General features: G+C 40.2%; 1 long non-coding RNA gene across 3 annotated transcripts in view; it reads right to left on the bottom strand.

Annotated features, from left to right (window-relative positions):
* LOC139157464 (uncharacterized) overlaps positions 1-25,775 on the bottom strand; it is an 86,575-nt gene that overhangs the window by 20,781 nt on the left and 40,019 nt on the right. The window lies entirely within an intron of this gene.

Genomic DNA, 25,775 nt, shown 5'->3' with positions numbered 1-25,775 from the left:
GTGGAGTCATCAACGGCGGTAGCTGGACGTGTTGCTGGACGCTGTATATGCTTGCGCTGCACTGGGCATGGGCGTGGGGCTGGCCCCTCCATCCCAGCCCAGCCAGTGGGCCAGTGCCAGCCCCACACCCATGCCCAGTGCAGCATGTACAGTGTCCAGCAACACGTCCAGATGCCGCTGTCGATGCCTCCACCCTGGAGCTCTGGCTCGCAGCCGCCACCCCATGGCTACTGCCTGGTGCCGCTGCTGCCGGCGCCCTCCCGCTCCCGCTGCTGGAGCCCTCCCACCGGGTTCCAAAGCTCACCTGCCACCACTGCCATGGAAGCTCCAGCCGGGCGGGGTGCTGCAGCTGCCACCCTGCGGCTACTGCCCGATGGCAAAGTGGAGTAAAGAAAAGTACTACAGCTGGAGCTTCTGCTCGCAGCCGCTGCCCCGCGGCTATTGCCCAATGCCGTTGTTGCCAGCGCCCTCCCGCTCCTGCTGCCGGTGCCCTCCTGCCGGGCCCCAAAGCTCACCTGCCATAAAGAAAAGCTGCGAGACTAGAAGCTGAGCTTCCTTCTTCACGGCACATCTGACCATGTCTCGCAGCACACTGGTTGAAAAACACTGATCTACACTGCCCTATCAGGGAAGGAGGCATTAATGTATAAGAAAGTGCAAGGGCCGACTTCCAAATATTGATTTCATGCTACATTTGTAATCACACCTTTTTGCCAGCTCAATCTTCCCTCCTCTGTTTTATTATTTTATTACTATTTTTATTAATCATTTTATTCAATTTTTATGGCTGCCCATCGTAACAAGATGACCCTGGACACCTAACAATTATGAAAAACAATAAATCAGCATCAAAACAAATACAGAGTTGGCAGCCAAGATAAACAACAAGAAACACTTAGTACAATGAGCTCTAGCTGAGATTCTGACCCTTGTGCCTGGGAACACAGCCATGTTTCTAAGTCCTGACGAAAGTCCAACATGGTGGGGAGCCAATCTAATCTCCAGGGGCACAATATTGTACACAATATTGCACTATGAAAGAAAAGGCTCTCTTTCTGGGTACTGTCAGATAGGATACTTTAATCTTTAAGGGTTGTCCAATCTTGGCAACTTTAAGACTTGCAGGCTTCAAATTCCAGAATCTCCCCGGACTGGAGAATTCTGGGTGCTGAAGCCCACAGGTCTTAAAGTAACAAAAGTTGGACAATCCTGCTTTAATCAACAAGACCCACAGCATGTCTCTTTTGCTGGAGTTAATGGAATGGTAGGCCCCATTAGGTAGAGGTGGTCGTGCAAATAATCCAACAACCACCCCACCCCAATTATGCAAGGCTTTATACTAACCACTAACATCTGGAATGAAGAAGTATACTGGCAACCATTGTAACTTGCAGAACAGAAATATAACACACACTGATGGGGAAGCACATATAACTGAATCACCTACAGCTTCTGGATGAACAAACCACATTGTATTCATCCACCATCAACTCATAGTCTTGCTAGACATGTGAAACAGAAGAGACATTTTGCCCTTGAAAATAATAATTCTCCTTTGCAGAATCTGAGTTAAAAGTGAGCTTATATTTCTGACACAATTAATAAAATTAAGACTTTATAAATACTGTACAGCTGGTTTCCTGCTACTCCTCCTCCAATACACTCCTCCAATACACTCCAATCAAATCCAAGAGGAGACATGGTCATTTGAACCTGGGCCAGCTTATGTCTTCATCATAAGCAAACAAAAATGACTGAATAGGACAGGAGTCTCACTAGGATCTTCCTATCTTATGTTTATCCAGGCAGGCACTTTTCAAAAAAAAAATTGGAAACCAGCAGAGAAACTTCTATCTTTATTTCCTGCTGTGGCAAACAATCTTCCTGGAAGTTTTATAAATTACATTTTATAATTATTGTATAGCCAGCAGTTTCCTGCCTGTCATGATCTGTTTCCAGTTTCCATGTTGGAATACTATCAGCTAAGTTTCATCCCTTTCCCCAAACTGAGGCACTGGGGCAAATGGAGTTTACCTCCAGAGCAACAATCCTGATTCCCATGCATTGTGCACTATCACTCCTGACGCAGCAGGTCACTCCTGTCATCGCTTAGCGCAGAAATGGAAAACAGAAAACTAAGCCAGTCACTTGTACAAATAAGGCCTTGGCTCCCAATCAGCAGCAGTTCCACAAAAGAAAAGAAACTGAACTGCCAGGGCATAGGATCATTTGTGTAACTAAATGAGGCAGTGACCTTGGGAAGGAAAACAAAGAATAGGACCAAGAAGGTAAGTGAACTCCCAATAAGTGCCAAAGTGAGTTACGCTTTTCAAAAAATGCCATCCAAATGAAAAAAAAGTGACAGTGATCCACATTCAGAGTTTGCCATACGCTGAGAAACACATATAGCGAGTCCCTGTCCTTCACTACTCAGAGCTTAACTACAGATGGTTCTCGATTTGCAAGAGTTCATTTTGTATTTGTTCAAAGTTACACCAGTGCTGAAAAAAATGACTTATGACCATTATTTTCACATTTATGGCCATTGTAACATCCTCACAATCATGATTTGCATTCGGGTGCTTGGTGAGTGGTTCATATCTATGATAATTGCAGTGTCAGAGGTGGGCTCTTTCTGGTTTGGACCAGATCACCCAAACCGTTATCAACCCGCTGGTGACATGAAGATGGCATCATGGATCAGGTTCTGTCTGCCACCATCTTTTTTTCATAATTTTTGGCAATTTTTTCAGTGTTTCAATGGCTTGTCCTCTGTGAGACAGAGACCGGTCACTGCATCCCTCCCACCTGTGGTTGATACAAAGCTCAGCTGTGCTTCGGGTGAAGAAATAATTTATTTCTTTGCCCGAAGCACAGCTGAGATTTGTATTTGTATAGTCTGAATTAGATGCTAAGAAGGTATAAGCAGAGTTTCATAACATTTTTGTAATATGGTTTTCAACATGCTCTATACCAAGGATCTCCAACATTGGCAACTTTATGACTTATGGACTGCAAATCCCAGAATTCCTCAGCCAGATTTGCTGTCTGAAAAATTCTGGGAATTGAAGTTCACAAGTGGTATGGACTGCAATTCCCAGTTGCAAGGTTGGAGACCCCTGTTTTATACATCTGGTGAACACAAGAACAAGGGGGCACAATCTGAGGTTAGTTGGGGGAAAGATCAGAAGCAATGTGAAAAAATATTATTCTACTGAAAGAGTAGTAGATGATTGGAACAAGCTTCCAACAGATGTGATTGGTAAATACACAGTAACTGAATTTAAACACGCCTGGGATAAACATATATCCATCCTAATATAAAACACAGGAAATAGTATAAGGGCAAACTAAATGGACCATGAGGTCTTTTTCTGCCGTCAATCTTCTATGTTTCCATGTGGTCCTTGAGCTGTTAGATCCTGTACACTTCTCTTTGAGTTTTGTGTAAAACCAGCCATTGTGGTTTATTCAATACACGATATTTAATAATGTTCTTGCCATTTCTGCCAAAATTATTCCTGTTTTTACTCAGAAGACAAAAAAAAATATTCAGTTTCGTGAGATTTTGTCATCATAGAACTTTTAAGAGTTCGCTTCATTCTCCTTCCTTTTTAGAAATTATCTGCTTGGTATTATGCTCTTTAATTGTCCACTTTCTTTGCATTTCCTCTCTCTTCCCTTAGTTGCCTTTGAGATTTAAATAATAATTAATTATGGCATCCTCTATTATCAGCTCAATCAAGCACTAATGGTTACTGTAAAGGGGAGACATATTGCTTACTTTTGCATAACAGAAACAAGTTTCATTTGTTTTTTTGCAATGAATCCAGCCTCATATTGCTTCATATATACATATATATTTGCATTTGGTATTTGCACTATCCTTAATTATGTAATACTCAGCCGGTTTCATTGATAGCAGCTGATTCCTGGATTTGTAGGAAGTTGATATGCTCTAGTTTCACCCAAAAGCTGGATATTTGATTTCATTTTCCGAGTCTTCGGGGCGGCATACAAATCTAATAAATACTTAAATACTTAAATAATTTTGAGTCACAAAGAGAATGGTAGCTAGGATTTAGCTTTGAATATTTCAACATTTGTCTAAAATCTGTTTGGAGGGAGATATTGAAAACAACATACCCATGAAAACCTCAGCCAAACAATACTAAGGTGCCTTCAGTATGAATATTAGTCCTAATTTAATTTAAGATCTTTTCACTAACTAAATTAAGTGACATTTACCCGATTCTTACTTTTACTTGCTAGTGGTGCCTCTTCCATAGTGGATTTTTTTTTAATGCATCCGAAAGATTTGCTCTGTTTAAAAAAAAATATTTGAAGGGCTCAGTTACACATTTGCCCTGTCCCCAACCATACATATAAACCATATATGTATGGTTGGCTGCGCCCATCAATATGGGTTTCATATTCATGATAAGAAACAGCTGGGCTATGAGGTGTAGAGCTCCTGCTACCCACCAATTTTCATCAGTTACAATTAACCTTAATGTGACCCTCATCTCAAATTATCCTATGAATTAAAAGTCCAACAGGCAATGCAGTTGTTTAACATTGTAACTTTAAGATATCCTTACATAATTTTTGTTTCACTTTATTTGGAAACAAAGGCCTAATTTTTATTTCAGAAGTTTTTGTTCTGCTTGTCTATCTACCAGGAAAGAACAAAACAAAACAAAACTTCAGCTTCTTAATATGAATTCCCTGGATCACTGTTTGGTCTAGCAATCCATTTCCTCTCCAGTGGATCAAAATACCATCATCATTTATGAAAGTCTGGGAATCAAATCAGAAAGAAAATTTCTCACTAGAGAATTCTGGCTGCTTGGAAAGGGAGCTTAGATACATTTTACTGATTTCAAAACACCTGCAAGTGAGAACATCTGGTCCTATTTATCTATATATCACCCTTAAAGACAATCACATATTTTTTTTTCAAACAGGAATTATTGTGACAGTGGCTTCCAGTGTTCAGTCCAAAAAAATTCTTGAAGCAAGCACAGCTGTCAACTTCAATTGGTTTATTATATGTGTGTATAAGGAGAGACATAAGCACACTGCCTTTTCTGCAAGGAGCTTATTTATTTATTTATTTATTAGATTTGTATGCCGTCCCTTTCCGTAGACTTAACTTAGTGGGTGTGTCCTTACAATTGCCCTGTGAGGTGAGCTACATTATTTGAATTTGGGGTTCTACCTGAGGTAGCTCAATATGACTTAGGACCTGTCAGTCTTTATGGGCCAATGGGTAAATCGATTGTTCCAGAGGGTTCCATGTTCAAAAATCGATTACAGGGAAATCTCACCAATCAAAACAGACTTGTTTATTAGACTCTTTCCATTTTCATCTTTTTCTCCCCTGCTCTAATGGGCACTTTCTCATAGGTAGCACTGGGTTGCAATGTTTGTTTTCTTAGATTAGCTGTTAGGCATTTCTAAGAATTAAGCTGATGCTGGAAGAATTAAGGTGATACTGTAGCATATCAATTTTCGATTATTATTGCTACATCAGATTTGGACAACAGTCAGGTCTGGGCAACCTGTAATTAGCTGTTCATTTTCCACCCTTGTTTTCCAAAGTATGGAATGGTGCTGGGGTATATGGAATATTAAGGTTGGGAAATATGCTACCACCACTGGGTGGAGGGGACATATCCCATCTTTTTTTAGAGCAGTTTTCCATCTGTGGTCCCCCCCCCCCTTTGGCACTCAACTCTCACCTGTGGCTCCTTGTGGGTGCTTACATGCAACAGGTCAAGAGCCTTGGTGGTGCAGTCATAACAGTACAGTACTGCAGGCTACTTCTGTTGATCACTGGCTGCCAGCAGTTTGGCAGATTGAATCTCAGTAGGCTCAAGGATGACTCAGCCTTCTTTCTTTCCAAAGTTGGTAAAATGAGGACCCTGATTATTGGGAGCAATATGCTTACTCTCTGTAAACCGCTTAGAGAGGGCTGTAAAGCACTGTGAAATGGTATATAAATCTAAATGTTAATGCTAACAGTGGCCATGACCCCGGCAATGGCTTTATCAAGTCAGCTAATCCAAGTGAAGATAGTCAATGGGTTTTAATCAATGGTGAAATCCCAAAATTTTCCCTATCCCTGTGGGCATGGCTTGGTGGGTTTGTAACCAGGTGGGCATGGCCAACTTGTAAAATGTGATAAAACTCACTTAACAACACTCTTGCTTAGAAACCAAAATTTTAGGTCAATTGTGGTCATAAGTTCTTTCTTTCTTTCTTTCTTTCTTTCTTTCTTTCCTTCCTTCCTTCTCTCTCTCTATATATATCTCTCTCTGTCTCTTTCTTTCTCTCCCCCCCTTTTTCTCTTTCTTCCTCTTTCTCTCTCACTTTCTTTCACACACCCACACACATACCTAGACTGGGTAAATAGACAGAGCCCTTCCTGGGGAGTTCTCCTGCGTGGATAGACCCAGCTATAGAAGTGATGGTGGGGGCAGAGCTTGCCTGGTCTCTCAGCGTAGAGGCTATGTGCATGCATAGTGGAGAAGGGCATTGCATTATGGGTGGGCATCTGCTTGTGCTATTGCACACATGCACCCCCTTTTGGCACCCAAGCTGAAAAAGGTTGACCATCACTGGGCTAGTGGATCCAGATGGGGAAAAAAAGTGAGGCTGACATTGTGCAAATCTTACTCAAATCCAAGTCATGACAGTAATCTAGGCACTATCAGGTGTTGAGGTCTTCCTTGTCAATGATGGAGGAGCAACTAAATCATGCTGCCAAATGTTAGTGACAGCCAATGATACAATTTAGTACTGCTTTGATGAAAGTAATACTTCTAAAAATAAATAATATGGTTACTTTTTAAAAAGATTTAGCATATTCAAGAGAAACTTCAAACATCCCCTAAATATTTTTCTCACTTCCAATCCCAGTGCGCCTCTAGGATGATGCCTCTGTTTAATTAGTTGAGAATCAGTTCTCAACAAATGAACCAACAAGCATGTGGAAAACTCTTAAAAACATCACCGATTACAGCAAACCACCTCCACAAGCTGAAAGAAATCAGCAATTGGCAGATGACCTGAATGTGTTCTACTGAAGGTTTGAAAGGAAACTACAGCCACCTATCTCTATACAACCTCCATCCCAGACACATCAGCAACAGCCAAACCTCCTACAACTGAACCCATCCCACTGGGTTCACAACCCCTGGTGATCATAGAAAAGGAAGGGCAAGATCTAATTCACAGACAGAAGCCGGGAAAAGCACGAGACTCAGACAAGATAACTCCTTCTTGCATAAAAGTCTGTGCTGACCAATTGCCTTCCATCTTCATCCAAATCTTGAACAAATCACGAGAGGTGTGCTATGTTCTTTCTTGCTTCAAATGCTCTACTATTATCCCAGTGCTGAAGAAGCCTTCCATCAAGGAACTGAATGACTTCAAACCAGTTGCTCTAACATCTGGAGTTATGAAGACCTTTGAAAGGCTAGTGATGTCCCACTTGAAAACCATCACAGATCACTGTTAGTCCCCCTGCGATTTGTATACCAAGCAAATAGATGATGCTGTTAATATGGCTCTACACTACATCCTACAACACCTTGAATTTCCAAAGATCTACGCTAGAGTCTTCTTTGTAGATTTTAGTTCAGCATTCAACACCATCATACTGGACATTCTTCTAACTAAACTAAATCAGCTAGTGGTATCTGGACACACTTGTAAGTGGATCATAAGCTTCCTAACAGACAGGAAGCAGCAGGTAAAGCTAGACAAAATCACATCAGGCTGTGTACTCTCACCACTTCTCTTCTCTCTATATACCAATGGCTGCATTTTAAACGATCCATCTGTTAAACTACTGAAGTTTACAGATTACATCAGTGTTTGGTTTCATTTGAGACAACAATGAAACCGCATACAGATAGGAGGTTGAACAACTAGCCTAGTGGTATGACCAGAACAATATGGAACTGAACACACTCAAAGTCATAGAAATGGTGGTAGACTTTAGGAGAAACCCTCCCATCCTTCCACCTCTCACAATACTAGACAACACAGTATAAACAGTAGAGACCTTCAGATTTCTAGGTTCTATCATATCTCAAGACCTAAAATGGTCACCTAACATCAAAAACGTTATCAAAAAAGCACAACAAAGAATGTTCTTTCTGTGCCCATTCAGGAAGCTCAAACTGCCCAAGGAGCTGTAGATACAGTTCTACAGAGGAATCATTGAGTCTGTCATCTGCACCTCTATAACTGTCTGGTTTGGTTCTGCAACCCAACAAGACAGACATAGATTTCAGAGGATAATCAGAACTGCTATTCTGCTCCAGCCATGAGATTAAATGGAATGAATGTGAATGACTGTTTTTACAATTGGGATTTTAGACAAATTTTAGATTATTTTTAATTTTGGATTTTTCACTTGTCTTTCTTGTATTGTTTCCACTTTGTAAGCCGCCTTGAGTCTAAGAAGAAGGGCAGCTTAGAAATCCAAATAATGAAATAAAATAATAAATAAATAATTGTTTGAAGATCTTTACATAATATGTTTCTCTAGAGAGAAATCACTAAACATATAAAGGCTTGTGTGCAATTTCCCATAAATGGCTTTTCAAAGCAAGCCTCCAGGGTCAGTAAGTTTCCACTGAAAGATCACAAAGGAATTCCAGAATTTAACAGCCTTTTCTTATGCTAATAATTTGAAGCTGGTTCTTGCTGGCATGTACTTCTCCCTAAGGCACACATTAAATTGCACTTCTTATACAGGAAACCAGAACATTCATAAAAAGACTTTCTGCATGGAATAACTATTTTACTGAATAAATACTGTAAGGTAACAATAGATAAAATTGTCACCAATCGTATATGTATTCCTAAGACAAATTTCAGAAACCTATCCTGAACATTTTAGGACAAACACTGTGAAAATTATTTACTTCATGGTTCTTAAGCAAATTCAGTATATAAACCACTATTGCTATTTCTGATTGTCCCCGTATAACTTTTTGAAATTGTAAGTCCATAGCAGTCTGTTTGGAGTATTTTTTATATCCATCAGTTAAATTGATAAAAAGCCAGCCATTATATATACAGATTCAATTCTGTTGGTACACTGTGGCTTTTGCAAAGCTCTTGTAAAGTTCTGATAATTATCTCATAAATTTATATTGGTATGTGATAAATGCTTCTTGTTTCCTACAGGTTAGCCTGTATTGTGGGCTGCATATTAATAGTGTGTTCTGCTCCAGATGTAAGTTCATTTTATTATTTCCTGTTCTTATTCAAAGTAGGAAAAAATAGAAGCTGTCATCCATTTAGTCATTCTGTTTAGTTTTTGCTCAGAAAAGAACTAAGAGCCTTAGAAGCTTATGCAAAACACCTAGGAAGATTTTAAAAGAGAATTGAGCCTCCGCTGACTCTTAGCAGAACTGGTAAAATTCCTATATTCAACAGATATAACATAATGACTAAACTATTAATAGAATAGAATAGAATAGAATAGAGTAGAGTAGAGTAGAGTAGAGTATAGAGCAGAGCAGAGTATAGAGCAGAGCAGAGTAGAATAGAATTTTTTAAAATTGGCCAAGTGTGATTGGACACACAATGTACATAAAAGAAAATATACGTTCGTCAAGAATCATAAGGTACAACTAAGTCCAGGTACTAATAAGCAATCAAATCATGTTATGAACCAGTCAATATAAATAGGATGCAAGGATAAAAACATACAAGGAACAAAGTTACAGTCATACAGTCCTTAGTGGGAAGAGATAGCTGATGAGAATGATGAGAAGATTAATAGTAGTGCAGACTTAGTAAATAGTTTGGCAGTGCTGAGGGAATTATTTCTTTAGCAGAGTGATAGAGTTCAGGAAAAAACAGTTCTTGTGTCTAGTTGTTCTGGTGTGCAGTACTCTATAGCAGTGATTTTCAACTTTTTTTGAGCCACAGCACATTTTTTTACATTAACAAAACCCTAAGGCACATTGAGTTGTGGGGGGGGGGGGGCTAAAAAAAATTTGGACAAAATTTTTCTCTCTCTTCCTCCCTTTCACTCTATTTCTCTCTCCCTCCTTCTTTCTCTCCCTTCTTTTTTCTCTCTCTCCATCCCTCTTTCTTTCTCCCTTCCTTCCTCTTTTTTGCTCTCATTCTCCCTCCCTCCCTCTATGTTTTTCTCTCTCCCACCTTCCTTCCTTCCCTCTCTTTCTTTCTTTCTCTCTCTCTCTTGCTCTCTCCATTGCTTTCTTTCTCTCTCTTTTCTTTTTCTCTCTCTCTCTCTTTTTCTCTCTCTCCTTCTTTCTCTCTCTCTTGTTTTCTTTTTCTCTCTCTTGTTTTCTTTTTCTCTCTCTCTTTCTTTCTCTCTCGTTTTCTCTCTCTCTCTCTCTCTCTTGTTTTCTTTCTCTCTCTGAGCTTCACGGCACACCTGACCATGTCTCACGGCACACTAGTGTGCCACGGCACACTGGTTGAAAAACACTGCTCTATAGTGTCATTTTGAGAGTAGGAGTTGAAACAGTTTGTGTCCAGGATGTGAGGTGCTTGTAAATATTTTCACAGCCCTCTTTTTGACTCGTGCAGTATACAGGTCCTCAATGGAAGGCAGGTTGGTAGCAAAGTATTCTTGTTTATAAGCAATGTTCTATAATAAGCAACATTTAATAGCAACAATTAGCCATAAAAGAGTAGCATAAATCAAAGGATCCACTTTTGCAAGGAACCCCTACACCGTCTCTTCATTTACTCCAGCATCAATGTTTCTATCTTAAATTGAGTTTTAAAAACCCAATAATAAAATCTTGGAATATTTTTCACACAAATCATATACTGTGTCCTGCATTCTCAAACCTTTCAAGATTAATGAGCTTAATATCATCAATAGCAGTGCAATGGGTTCATTTTCCTAATCTACACATCACCACTTGTTATATACAGCATCATTTCCCTGTAACGTTTTGCAGCTGCTCAGAGTTCAAGTGAATGGCCACAAATGGAATGCTATAAACCAGAGCATGCAAAGCAGATATTTTCATCCTCTTGGACATTCTGTTTTCAACCTTGAGATCAAAGTAAGACATAGAACAACGGCAGCATGAGAAACCAATTCAAAATGACATACAGGAACATAAGCAGAGTTATTATTTATTGGTATTCAGAGATATGTGGTCTCTAAATGTGGTGGTAATATGCACTGTCCATCACAATTTGTAATAATTGATAGAATTATGCTTTATGAATTTGTCCAATTATTTTCTAAATCTGCTTAAATTAATTAATATACATGTTATGGTAAATTCCATACTTTATCTGCAATGGAAAGACTTTCTTTTATCTGCCCTGAATCTTCCATCATTTAACCCTACAGGATAAATTTACATTCTAATACACAAAGAGAAGGATAGAAACATCTATCTCTCAGTCCTCCTAATATTTTTTTCCTGTTCCACCACCTGCTTGTTGGACCCGTGCCCCTCCTGGCCGGTTTCGGCCAGCAGGGAGGTAACACGGAGCTGGGCGCAGGAGATTAACAATGCTTTTTTGAGGGAGGGGTCCTTCCCGGCTCCATACAAGGAGGCACTTATGCGCTCCCTCCTCGAGAAGTCTTCCCTGGACTCAGCCGTACTTAACAACTATCGTCCTGTCTCCAACCTTCCCTTTATGGGGAAGGTTGTTGAGAAGGTGGTGTCGCTCCAGCTCCAATGGTCCTTGAAGAAGCCGATTATCTAGGCCCTTGACAGTCAGGACTCAGACCCGGCTACAGTATGGAAACTGCTTTGGTCGCGCTGATGGATGACCTCTGGCGGGCCCAGGACAGGGGTTTATCCTCTGTCCTGGTGCTTCTTGACCTCTCAGCGGCTTTCAATACCATCGGCCATGGCATCCTTCTGTGCCGACTGGAGGGGTTGGGAGTGGGAGGCACTGTTTTACGGTGGTTCTCCTCCTACCTTTCTGGTTGGTCGCAGTCGGTGTTAGCAGGGAGTCAGAGGTCGACTCCTAGGTCCCTACCTTGTGGGGTTCCTCAGAGGTCAGTCCTCTCCCCCTGCTGTTTAATATCTACATGAAACCACTGGGGGCATGGTGTGAGTTACCATCAATATGCTGACGACACTCAGCTGTACATCTCCACTCCATGTCCACTCAGCAAAGCAGCGAAAGTGATGTGCCGGTGTCTGGAGGCTGTCAAGGTCTGGATGGGTGCCAACAGACTCAATCCAGACAAGACGGAGTGGCTGTGGGTACTGCCTCCCAAGAACACGCCCATCTGTCCATCCATTATCCTGGTGGGGGAATTATTGACCCCCTCAGAGAGGGTTCACAACTTGGGCATCCTCCTCGATCCACAGCTCACTTTAGAGCACCATCTTTCGGCTGTGGTGAGGGGGGTGTTTACCCGGGTTCGCCTGGTGCACCAGTTGCGACCCTATTTGGACAGGGAGTCTTTGCTCAGGGTCACTCATGCCCTTATCACCTCAAAGTTTGACTACTATAATGCTCTCTACATGGGACTACCTTTGAAGAGTGTTCGGAAACTTCAGATTGTCCAAAATGCAGCCGCGTGAGCGGTATTGGGCCTTCCAAGACATGCCCATATCTCATCATCACTCCGCGGACTGCACTGGCTGCCGATCTGTTTCCAGACACAATTCAAAGTGTTGGTTATGACCTATAAAGCCCTGCATGGCATAGGACCAGACTACCTCTGAGACTGCCTTCTGCCACACGAATCCCAGCGTCCGGTGAGGTCCCACAGAGTTGGTTTACTTACGGTCCCATCGACCAAATAATGTTGACTGGCGGGACCTAGGGGAAGAGCCTTCTCTGTGGGGGGCCCGGCCCGCTGGAATCAGCTCCCCCCGGAGATTCACACTGCCCCCACCCTCCTTGCCTTCCGAAAGAGTTTAAAAATTCATCTTTGCCACCAGGCCTGGGGTTTTTATATCTTCCCATCTGGCCAATGAATGTTTTTAGTATGATTGTCGAATGAATGTTAATGATAGCTTTTTTAAATTAGAATTTTAAGGATTGTTTTAATGTATTTTTAATTGGATTGTTTATTACTGTTTTTCTGTTTTTTGTATATGCTGTGAGCCGCCCCGAGTCCTCGGAGAGGGGTGGCATACAAATCCAATTAAATCTAAATTTAAATCTATAAAAAGTCAAATTTATAAAAATATGTGCATAAGGATAGCTGCACAAAAATATATGTAAATTGAGCAATAACCCTGTTTTTTCTGGTTTTAGGAAAAAGTAATAGTATACAAGTAATATTTTTTCCTGGATTAAAATATTGACAGTATCTAGTTTATAGTGGTATAAACATATTAATTTTGTCTGCTTTAAAATCTACTTGTGTTTAGTTTAAACACAAGAGTAGTGGAGTGAGGGACACTTCAACAAAATTGTTCAGCAATTTTTCCTCACTAAATGGCTCCTTCTACTTCCTCTTTTCATTGTGAAACATCTTGGTTCTTTTCCCCCCTCTTTCTTAATTAGAATAACACTATTTAAAAAACAAAAACAAAAATCTTTCTGGAGATGTGTAATATGTAGTTTGACCCAGAGCCTCATTCTATATGTAAAGTCTCTACTTGTAACTCGGTGACCTCTACTGGGTTAATGAGTAATTGCAAGACTATTTAGACAATTTCATGCAATTAAAATGCAACACGAGTAGCAAGAAAGACATTGTAATTGTCCTGGATTACTTTTAATTTTTGATGTATAAGATTCAGATACTGTATTAGCCTAGGTTGTAAACTGGAAAACTGTCTTTTTCTAAGAGCCCAGTGAAGAATAGTTGGCTGCAGTTTCACTGTCTAAGCCTGTGCAAAGCATTGAAATGGTGAGCTCCCCCCTCCATACATACACACACAAACACACACATATATACATATACATATACACATATATACATATACATACAAACATGTATGTATGTGTGTGTGTGTGTGTGTGTATGTATGTATGTATGTATGTATGTATGTATACACATATTGAAATGCTCTTTGAATCCCTAATGCATTCCTCTCCTTAGAAGGTTGTGTGCATGTGAACAAATGGAGCAGGAATACATCCATAGCAGCTAGAGAAAAGCTTTGAAGCAATTGTACAATAGTTTCAACTGATGCAGCTATTTTAACAGGCTGAGACAGGGAAAGTTAATTGCTTTAACATATTTTGTGAAGTGCTTTTCTGAATGCTTTGCAACTATCTATTTATCAGAAGACAATATGAATTACTCATGATTCTATACAAGTATTATTATTATTATTATTATTATTATTATTATTATTATTATTATATGCTGATGGCCACAGCTGTTTTCTTCATAAAGAATATTATCTTGTTGATTACAATTCTTTTAGAAGCATAATAATTTGGATATTGACTCTTCAGGGCAATCTGGCTCCCATCTGAGTAAAACAAATAAGAATATGGTAATGGTCTTACTATCATATCTAATTATGGCTTTGTGGCAGGTAAAAAATTACAATGATTACTATTATACTCATTCAATTTGCATTTAGTAGATTGATCCCCCCAAAAGACCCCTGTGTTTCCAGGAAAATGGTAGGAAAAATGCATTTTGTCTAAGATAACACTTAAGTCATACTAGCAACATACAGTATTATACATAATTAAAAGCTGCTTCATTAATGCCCTCAAAGGGCGCCTGGCAACAAAGAATGTACTGACTCTTCTGAAATAAAAATGAATGAAGATGGACAATAAATGCAAAGGCACGTAATTTGGGAACAACACAAGAGTAAGAGTTTGTGTGTGATTCATAATCAACCTAAGTCAGGTTAGGCAACTTTTAGATTTGTGGACTTCAACTCCCACAATTCTCTAGCCAGCATAGGTGGCTAGAGAATTCTGGCAGTTGAAGTTTAAAGGTCTTAAAGTTGCCAAGTTTGAAGACCTCTGACCTAAGTAATATCAAGGTCTTCCATACGGGACATGCAGGCAACCTGTCATTGTACTAGAATCATAGTCCTTTGGGGGGGAGGGATTTACATAATTTTTTAAAAAAAAGTTATGATTGCCACTCCACTGTTATCACAACATATTTACCTCTAGGAAGAAAGTTATCCAGAAGGGTTTTTTTAAATGTTTGAGTCAACTATTACTAAAGCAATATCTATAAAATATTATACTATTTATTTTGACAAGATAACCTGAAATTGTAGTATAATAGAGTATCTTTCTTCTTATATTTAATTTTATATACCTTTCATTTGTTCACTTGTCCAGTATTAAAGAATCAAATACATTTGTGTTTGCTCCAGTCTCTTGGGCATTTTAATTGCTTGTTTCTGAACATTTTCTAACTCTACAGTGTTGTTCCTGAGATGCAGCAATGCAAAATGTATATACCACTTACTTATATTGATGTACTGTATTTATGTCTATTTTTTTTAATGAGAAAAAATTTATCAACATGAAATTTACTGCTGTCAGCATTTGCGTACTAAGACTATCCACCATTTGGTGGATAGTCGTCATTATTTAACATTGTTCAGTTGTTCAAACTCTATTAATCTATACAGGAAATTATAATTCTTCTCTTCAGCGTATATCACTTATATTTCCTTGTATTGTGCTGAATTTGACCTTCTCATGCTGAGTCCTCCAGTTTGAAAATATGTTTTTGTTGTGCCTTGCTATGGGAATGTACTAAAGGTAGGCAAGCAGAAGTAGCAAGTATACGCACAAAAAGGGATGAAGATGTGTCTGAACAAAATAGTATTGTACTGCTGAACACGTTCTAAACACAAGAGTTTTTAAAGGCACAACAGTTAAAAACTACAAAGGAAAAGCATAAATAAATCCTAGTGGACACAGAGTATTCCATCAAACTGTTGTCATGGAGTGGAAAGACTGTATAATTTGTTTCTACTCTGCTAAAATACAAAAGTAGTTTTGGGAACATTTTCAGATATAGTAGAAGGGATGGTTCTCTTTGTCATGGTATGGGGCAGGGGTGGGTTCCTCTTATCTTTCTACTGGTGTGCTGCATGTACATCGCAATGTTTCATATGCGCGTCCCTTAGCACAATTTTGTTTCCGCACATGTACAATTTTGTTTCCTTCTGTGTATGATGAGAGCAAAAAAATCACCGAAAATTTGGTGGGAAAAGTTGGTGGCGCACACATACTGGCAAAGTCAGCACCAGATCCGTTGCACCAAAATTGCACAATTGGCAGGCCACTACCAGAGTGGCGCACTGGACCGTACCCATAGGACCTGGTATGGAGAAGAACAATTCCTACATTTTTCTAGGGGGGAATTCTCTCAAAATTACATTTGATCTAATAATTCTTCTATTCCTCCGGCATTTTAGAACTTCTTCTTCTTCTTTGACTATCTTGTTCTTATACTATCTGACAGAGCTCAGTTATTTTATTTGATTATAAACAACTGAATACACTTTTGGGGGGTTGGCACAAGGGCTTGAGCCTGCAGCAGTGGTGGGTTGCTCCTAGTTGGGAACAGTTCTTAGAACTGGTAGTGATGGCGGGATGCTCTACCCACCCACCTGTGATGCTTCTACGTATGCATGCGAACCGGTGGCAATCTAATTTAGAAGCCACCACTTGTCTGCAGTAATTCATCCACCCTAGAACCCAGAAAATATATTAAAATAAGAACTTGCTACTCAGTAACCATTGCACCTTTTTCTTATAAAAACATCACATATAAATTCAAAGCATACTTATGTGCTCTTTCATTGCAACCTTTTTAAAAATATTGAACTATCCATTTAAAAATACATCTAGCATATGCATATTTATCTATCTGCAGACTATTTTTTTTAAAGAACACAGAACTTGGAAGCTTCAAAATGCCAATGGAAGTAGAGAAAGAGTTTGGTGAGAGGATTTGGACAGACTCTAAAAATATCTCCTTGAGGGCATTATACTGTGGGAATAATATGGGTAATTGTTCCAGTCCCTCCCATAACAACAACAAAAAAATATTTTTAAAAGATACTTGTGTTTTTATAAGTCTTACTTTGTCACTAAATCCTAATTTGTTTTCATAATTTGTAATCTTTAGTTAATAGTTTTTCTTGAATAAATTCAAGAAGAACTTCCTGTGTTCATAAGAATGGAGTTTCTGTTTCTTTTTGCATGTTTTAACTACATTGGTCTTGAAAAATAACTAACCATATTTTTCGGACTATTTCTTTATTTATTGTTAGAGTTGAAAGGGACCATGAAGGCCCAAGCAGGAACCCTATAGTACACCAGTCAAGTGGCAGTTCAATCTTCTCTTAAAAATGTCCAGAGTGTTGGAGTTCACAACGTCCGCTGGTAGGTTGTTCCATTGATTGATCGCTCTGACCGTCAGGAAGTTCCTCCTTATCTCCATGTTGAATCTCTCCTTGGTCAGCTTCCAGCCGTTGTTCCACATCCGGCCCTCTGGTGCCCTGAAGAATAAAGTGATCCCCTCCTCTCTGTGACACCCCCTCGTATACTTGTAGACTGCTATCATGTCCGCTCTGGCCCTCCTTTTCTCTAGGCTATCCATGCCCAGTTCCCCCAGTTCCCTCTCTTCGTAAGTCTTGGTTTCCAATCCCTTAATCATCTTGGTTGCTCTTTTTTGCACCTTCTCTGGAGTTTCAATGTCTCTTTTGAAGTGTGGTGACCAGAACTGAATAAGTACTCCAGATGTGGTCAGACCAGGGCGTAGTAGAGTGGTATTAAGACTTCCCTGGTCTTGGAGTGTATTCCCCTGTTGATACAGCTTAGGATTGTGTTGGCTTTTTTTAGCTGCTGCTGCACATTGTTGGCTCATGTTTAGTTGATTGTCCACCAAGACTCCAAGGTCTCTTTCGCAGTCGCTACTGCTAAGAGGGACACACCTATATATAAGACGCATCAAGATTTCAAAGGGGTCACAGAAGCACTCTGCAGACCTCGCAACCTTCTGCAACACCCCCCCCCTTTTTTGCAAAAACTAATGGTTTTGCCCTACCCCAGCCACCATGAGCACACCTTATTTTTGTGAAAAATAGGATGCTTTCCACAGTCTACAAACCCTCTGCACACCCATTTGCATGTGGGGCAGGACTTCAGGAGCCCAAAAATGGCTATTCAGTGTATAAGATGCACCAATATTTCCACCCTCTTTTAGAGAGGAAGCGCATCTTATACTCCGAAAAATATGGTACATATGTGTAAAATGCCCTGGGTAATATCATAAGCCTTTCAGTACCTGTTCTTTCTGTTTGCACATTATTTTTATTTTGAACACTTTAATGGCTATCATAACTATTTATTATGCTCTCCACCCAATAATCAAAGTCCTCCAGTTAGATTTGCAAAATCACTTCAAAAAGTTACACAGATCTATAAAACAATAAAAACAGAAAAGCAAATTAATAAATAGCACACAAGATATGATAAAACCTTCTAAAGAAATTGTTGAATGATAAGGTCTTTAAAATTAAAATCTAATTTAAAAGACAAGTCCAAGAGATAAGACATGTTTCAACCTGGAAAGAAAAAAAAATAGTGAAGATGTCATGGGGGTCTCTTGGGGAAAGAGGTTTCATAAAAAATTGTCCCTGAAAGGTCAGATAGTTTTTTTTTAACTCTGAAAAGTTTCCTTAGCAGAGGCTATATTGCTTTTTCTTATATAAGTGAAATTTTACATCAATGTACTTAAAATAGATTTTAATTTCCTCAAGATTTTTTTAAAATGGTGCTTACTTTAACTACTTTCCAAATTTAATATTTAGTAATGTCATGGCTGAATTTTAAGAAAAGTCTTAGAAGAATATTCTGCGTCAAACTCTTGAATTCAACTGGTGGTTTAGTTGCTTTTCTGCTTCTGGTCTATATATTTTTATTATGTGTCTTAATAACGATGTGCAACTTGAAGCATTTTTTTATATGCAGTGAAATTATTTTGCATTTCTCTTATATACTTTTATATTTGTGTTTGTCTTCTCAATGCTTCTTAATGCAATGCAATGTAATAATTCCACTGTATCTAAAGGAAGCTTTTGTTTCCATCATGGCTGCATTGCCACAGTTTGTTAACTACACTCTGCCTTTGTTAAACCATTTCTGCATATAGATGAAGGCATGTTATCTCCTACCAGCAAGGGATGTTTCAATTCCTATACTTTCCCTTTCAACCTTCCTTTTACCAATCCACTTACATTTTAAAAGTTTTTTCCCCAGAATCCATTGTAACCCCCAGTTATCCTTGAAAAGTTTTCACTTACAGTAAATTAAATTTGATAGCATTGAGTTGGCTGTTTACTGTTATTCAACAGCAGTTCAATAATAGCAGAAGCTCGGGCATGGAGAGAACTATAATTTCAGATAAATAGCAATAATAACAACAACAACAACAATAATAACAATAACAATAATAATAATAACAACAATAATAATTTATTAGATTTGTATGCTGCCCCTCTCCAAAGACTCGAAGATAGATAGATGGATGGATGGATGGATGGATGGACGGACGGACAGACAGATGGAGACTGAGAAAGAGAGAGGAATATCTCTATCTATCTATCTATCTATCTATCTATCTATCTATCTATCTATCTATCTATGTATCTATCTATCTATCTATCTATCTATCTATCTACCTACCTACCTACCTACCTACCTACCTATCTCCAAAATAATACATCTATTATACATTGTGGCTTCATCCATACTGAGAGCATTACCCCTTCTTGGGTGCAAGCATGCATCTATATATCAGTATCTTTGCAATATTTCCTTCCTACATATTGGAAAAATAAAGTCCTATGGTATACAACAGGGTGGACAATATTACTTTGGCAACATTACGGCCTGTGGATTTCAACTCCAAGAATTCCTGAGCCATCCATGGCATACATTCTCCTTTGCAAACCTAATTGCGAAACACCCCCCCCTCTTTTTTCCTGCCTTCCCTCTTTGATCACATTGTTTTCAAATTGTATATGTGTATATAGACACACACAAGTATTAATTGTCATTTGTTTGAGAGAGGTTTTTCATTCTGAAGTCTAAAAATACTGCTAGTAATAAATAATGCATATCTACAGCCATTAGTGCTAAATTCAATCTAATGCATTTTCAGTCACATCTAAGGTGCTAACAAGGAGGTATTGTAGTGATTTCTAATGAAAACCTAGAAATAAATAATATCCTGTAGCTAAATAAGGCAATCAGGTGCCTATTATTCTGTTATACTTATTGATTTGTTAGACAGTAAAATTATTTTGTACCTCTGAAAGTATTTTTAAAACAGCCCAATTATAAACCTTTTAACAGAAGGCAGCATATAACTCAATGTATGAGTGATTCAACTTTTCCATGTCCTCCTTCACATCCTAGGCTGGTAATTTGCAGAGATATATTTTACTTTGAGAAGGGCTGATTTATGAGGCAATCAATCAAAAGTATTTCCTCCCCACCCCCCAGGGAAGCATTTTCAGTTTGGCACCCACTCATTGTGGGGAAAATAAAACTGTATGTGAGTTCCTATGTGTCATACAGTGAGACCATCTCTCTCTGCCTGCTCCAACAGATTGGATAGTAAGGGCATGTTTCAGGTCCCTTCTCTAAAATACAGTGGTAGCTCTACTTAAGAACTTAATTTGTTCCGTGACCAGGTTCTTAAGTAGAGATGTTTGTAAGTAGAAGCAATTTTTCCCGTAGGAATGAATGTAAAAGCAAATAATGCACGCAAAACCATTAAGAATGAAATAAAAGCTTGGAATTGGGGTGGGAGGAGGAGGAGGACAGTTGCTGCCAAAGGAAGAAGGTGAGGGGAGGGGAATCAAAAAAATCCAAAACTTTAAGGCTTAAAAAAAAGAGAGGGACTTTGAGGTGACAAGGACCACGCACCTCCCATACATCCGGCACGAGACTGCCTCCCATACACTGCACCAGAGAGAGAAACCCAGGTGGGCAAGAGGGGGGAACCTCCCGCTCCTTTGACCGAAAGGTGACTGCTGCTGCTACCTGCTTCCTCTTCCTTCCCATGCTGAAGGGCTCCCCTCTCTTCTCACTCACTCGCTTTGTAGCCGGCGCCTTTCCTTCACTGTGATGACCCCTTGGTTTGGATGAAGCCAAGTTGATCCAGCCGGGGCGAAGCACCCCCTTTTGCCTTTCCGCATCCAGACGCTCTGGGAGGCAACCTCGCACCGGGTGTATGGGAGGCAGCACGAGGGAGTCACCACAGCGAAGTGGTTTATTCCCTCTCCAAGCGCCCAGAGAAAGGAAAATGTTCTGTTCGCTCTGGACTGCCAAAGCCTTCTTAAGCGCCACTGAAAGGCTCCTCTGACAATCCAGAAAAGCCCAAGATGGCTGGGATTAAAGGGGAAATGGCAGGAAACTGTCCGGGCCTTCATGCCGCTCTCACATTTCCTGGGAAATTTTTCCGGGCTCGGGTTCTTAAGTAGAAAATGGTTCTTAAGAAGAGGCAAAAAAAATCTTGAATACCTGGTTTTTATCTAGAAAAGTTCTTAAGTAGAGGCGTTCTTAGGTAGAGGTACCACTGTATTGTCATCGGGTGGAGATGCATCTTCTTCATTGCTACTCCCCCCCCCCCCCAAATCCAGAAACTTCTTCTCTTTTAACCTTCCAGGAGGTTCTGAAAGGCTGGAGGCCTTACTCCCCACGAATCCTACACTAGGTTGAGGCAAGGTTGATGTTAGTCATTCTAGGTCAGGGGTGTTAAACTCACGGCCCACAGCCCAGATGCTTCATGTGTTGGTCCATCCCTGCCTGGGTTAGCGGAGGGGGAAAAAATCCAGATATGTCATATGATGACACTGTGACACAATGAGTTTGAGACCCCTGTTCTAGGTAAGATGGGGAAAGCTGCTTCTCTCTCTCTCTCATTCATACACACACACTGTGGGTTTGGACCAATTCTTAAAACTGGTAGCATGCACAGAAGCGCATGCGTGAACCAGCAGTGAAATATTTTACAACCTACAACTGATGCACACCTGCCCAACCTGTTAATCATTTGTTTGGAAAGTTACATGAATTTCAGTCATGCTTTCAGTCATGGTTTCCACTGATCTCCAACCAAGAAGTGATCCTCAAGTAAAGACTTGATTGATTGTTTCTCTTATACTGAACCTTTATGACTCTTTTCCAGCCAAAAGCTGAACTCTACTAGATCAGCAAGATGAATTCTGTATTGGAAAACCCTATTTCTATCTTCTAGAGTTGTAATTATTATTATTCCAATCTAAATGACAAATCCATTTCCTAGTGGTCTCCCATCCAAATGTATGAGAACCAATTCTTTTGAGATCAATCAGTTGTGGCTATGTCCTGTTATCTCTGCAGTACAATGTTCTACATTCAACAAAACCTGAGTGGGTGAATCATAAACCACCCAGCTAGGGTATGGAAACCTCTGTCCACTGCCGGGTAGTGTAGTGTTTAGAGTGCAGCACTGCAGGCTACTTCAGCTAACTGCTAGCTGTAATTCAGCAGATCAAATCTCACCACCAGCTCAAGGTTGACTCAGCCTTCCATCCTTCCAAGGTGGGTAAAACGAGGACTCAGATTGTTGGGGGCAATATGCTGATTCTTTAAACTGCTTAGAGAGGGATGTAAAAGCACTATGAAGCAGCATATAAGTCTAAATGCTAATGCTATCATCACAAAGTTAAAATAAATGACTGTGGGACAATCACTGTCTTGGATATATTTTCCCAGAACTGTTTGGTTTAGAAAAGTGCCATGTCATCCAAAACCTTTAAAAAAAATTATTATAAGTGTATACCTAATAATTATTCACCCCTTTTTCTTTGCAGTGAAGCAAGAAAATGAAGCAAACAACAACAAAAATTACTTTTGCTAATTGTTCCACCTAATACGATTTGTTACAATTTGTTGTATCTTGTTGTGAGCTGCCCCGAGTCCGCGGAGAGGGGCGGCATACAAATCTAAATAATAAATAAAAAAATAAAAAAAATAATACAAATATAGATACAAACTATATTTACTTTGTCCATTTCTGAGGTTTTGTGCATTTCTGCATAAGAAGATGCCACTAAATTCTAAGTAAGCCTGTTTAGGATGATAATCTTCATATAGAAAATGAAGAGTATTTAGTGAGGCTAGAAAAAACACTGATACAATAAATTCAATACAGGAAACCAGCTAGTCATACATTTTTGCAAAGTATGCCATTCTCTTCTTTCCTCCAATTTTCTGTCCAGCCAATCTTTCAAGTCTCGTGAACAGGTTTTGGCAGGAACCACATAAACAATTATTCAAATTGTTTATGCAGTTCCCCATTGTTAAGATTTTTTTCCCCTGCAAGTTTCAGGGCTTTCATAAATTTGTTGCTCTTTCTATTTGATTGCAAAAATAGCACTATTTTTTAATACCAAAGCATCTCTCAACACTGTTAAGTTTACATTTCCTATTTGAATTGGACTTGTGGCCCTTAATTGAGCATTGGAAGTAAACAGAATAAGGTGCATGCAATAAACTTGCAATTAATCAATGTGGTTTTGAGTTGTTTCTAATTGTATTAGTTAGATCAGGGGTGTCAAACTCAAGGCCCAGGGGCTGGATCTAAGCGGGGTACTTAGATCTGGCCTGCAGGGCCTCCCTGGACTGGCCCATGATGTAAAAATGGAGCTTGTGATGGTGGAGGGCAGCCCTCCTGACCTCTGTTTTCGCTGGCAGAGGGCCGTCACAGCTGAAAATGGAGCTCGGAAGACCGTTTTATGAAGACCTCAATGAAATCAAGATTGATATCTCTGAGTTAGATAATAAGATTTGGAATTCAGATTTAGGGTTGGCTGCCTACTACTAGTGCTGGAAAGGGCAGGATTCCCTGGAACTGGGCCAAAGTGAACCAATCAATTAGTCATCATGCCATCAGAGCATGGCACCACTATGCTCAAACATGACTGGATCCTTGAAGCCACGTGTTCATTCCTAATGGAGAACTCACTACTGAAAAAGGAATATAAAAAGCTGATTATCTAGGTCCTCAACAGTCTGGATTCAGGCCCGGCTACAGCATGGAAACTGCTTTGGTCGCATTGATGGATGATCTCTGGCGGGCCCAAGACAGGGGCTTGTCCTCTGTCCTGGTGCTTCTTGATCTCTCAGCGGCTTTCGATACCATCGACCATGGTATCCTTCTGCATCGGCTGGAGGGGTTGGGAGTGGGAGGCACTGTTCTTCAGTGGTTCTCCTCATACCTCTCTGGTTGGTCGCAGTCGGTGTTAGTGGGGGGTCAGAGGTCGACCTCTAGGTCTCTCCCTTGTGGGGTGCCTCAGGGGTTGGTCCTCTCTCCCCTACTATTTAATATCTACATGAAACCGCTGGGTGAGATCATCCAAGGGCATGTGGTGAGGTATCATCAATACGCCGATGATACCCAGTTATACATCTCCACCCCATGTCCAGCCAACGAAGCGGTGGAAGTGATGTGCCAGTGCCTGGAGGATGTTGGGGCCTAGATGAATGTCAACAAACTCAAGCTCAACCCAGACAAGACGGAGTGGCTGTCGGTCTTACCTCCCAAGGACAATTCCATCTGTCCGTCCATTACCCTAGGGAGAGAATCACTGCCCCCCTCAGAGAAGGTTCGCAACTTGGGCGTCCTCCTCGACCCACAGCTCACATTAGAGAAACATCTTTCAGCTGTGGTGAGGGGGGCGTTTGCCCTGGTTTGCCTGGTGCACCAGTTGCGACCCTACTTGGACCGAGAGTCACTGCTCACAGTCACTCATGCCCTCATCACATCGAAACTCGACTACTGTAACATTCTCTACATGGGGCTACCTTTGAAAAATGTTCGTAAACTTCAGATCGTGCAGAATGCAGCTGTGAGAGCAATCATGGGCTTTCCCAAATATGCCCATGTTACACCAACACTCCGCAGTCTGCATTGGTTGCCGATCAGTTTCCGATCACAATTCAAAGTGTTGGTTATGACCTATAAAGCCCTTCATGGCACCAGACCAGATTATCTCAGGGACTGCCTTCTGCTGCACGAATCCCAGCGACCAGTTAGATCCCACAGAGTGGATCTTCTCCGGGTCCTGTCAACTAAAGAATGTCGCTTGGTGGGACCCAGGGGAAGAGCCTTCTCTGTGGCGGCCCCGGCCCTCTGGAACCAACTCCCACCAAAGATTAGAATTGCCCCCACCCTCCTTGCCTTTCGTAAGCTGCTTAAAACCCACCTCTGTCGTCAGGCATGGGGGAATTGAGACCCTCTTCCCCCTAGGCCTTTACAATTCTATGCATGGTATGTATGTATGTGTGTTTGATTTTTTTTAAAATATTAATGGGTTTTTAATTGTTTCTAACATCAGACTACTATTGTACACTGCTTTATTGTTGCTGTTAGCCACCCCGAGTCTCCGGAGAGGGGCGGCATACAAATCCAATAAATAAATAATAAATAAATAAGTCAAGCTCTTTTTCTTCAGAATGGGTTGAGCGCTATGCCTAACAATTTCTCCAATAAGTTGTAATAGATGAAGACATAAAAAAAGGATGTAACAAGTAATCTGTCCAAATTGTATCGTTCTGTAGAAACTGCTTTTGACTAGGACCAACAATTAAAACCCTTCTTTGTTCTTGTCAGCCAGTGATTTAGCAGTCATTGTTTCTATTCTTGTCCTCTGGAAGAACATTCTCCCTTAGATTTGGAAGGCTCCAACCCTGACCTTATTCAAAAAATCCCCTCAAAACCTGGTTTTTCTCCCAAGTTTCAGGCTAACTGGAATGGTAAGAGTCTTGTTATCACCGTGATG

The sequence above is a fragment of the Erythrolamprus reginae genome, chromosome 1, assembly GCF_031021105.1.
Source record: "Erythrolamprus reginae isolate rEryReg1 chromosome 1, rEryReg1.hap1, whole genome shotgun sequence".
NCBI classification, from domain to species: Eukaryota; Metazoa; Chordata; class Lepidosauria; order Squamata; family Dipsadidae; genus Erythrolamprus; species Erythrolamprus reginae.
The sequence above is the reverse complement of the archived record's forward strand: the minus strand, read 5'-3'. Positions and strand labels throughout refer to the sequence as shown.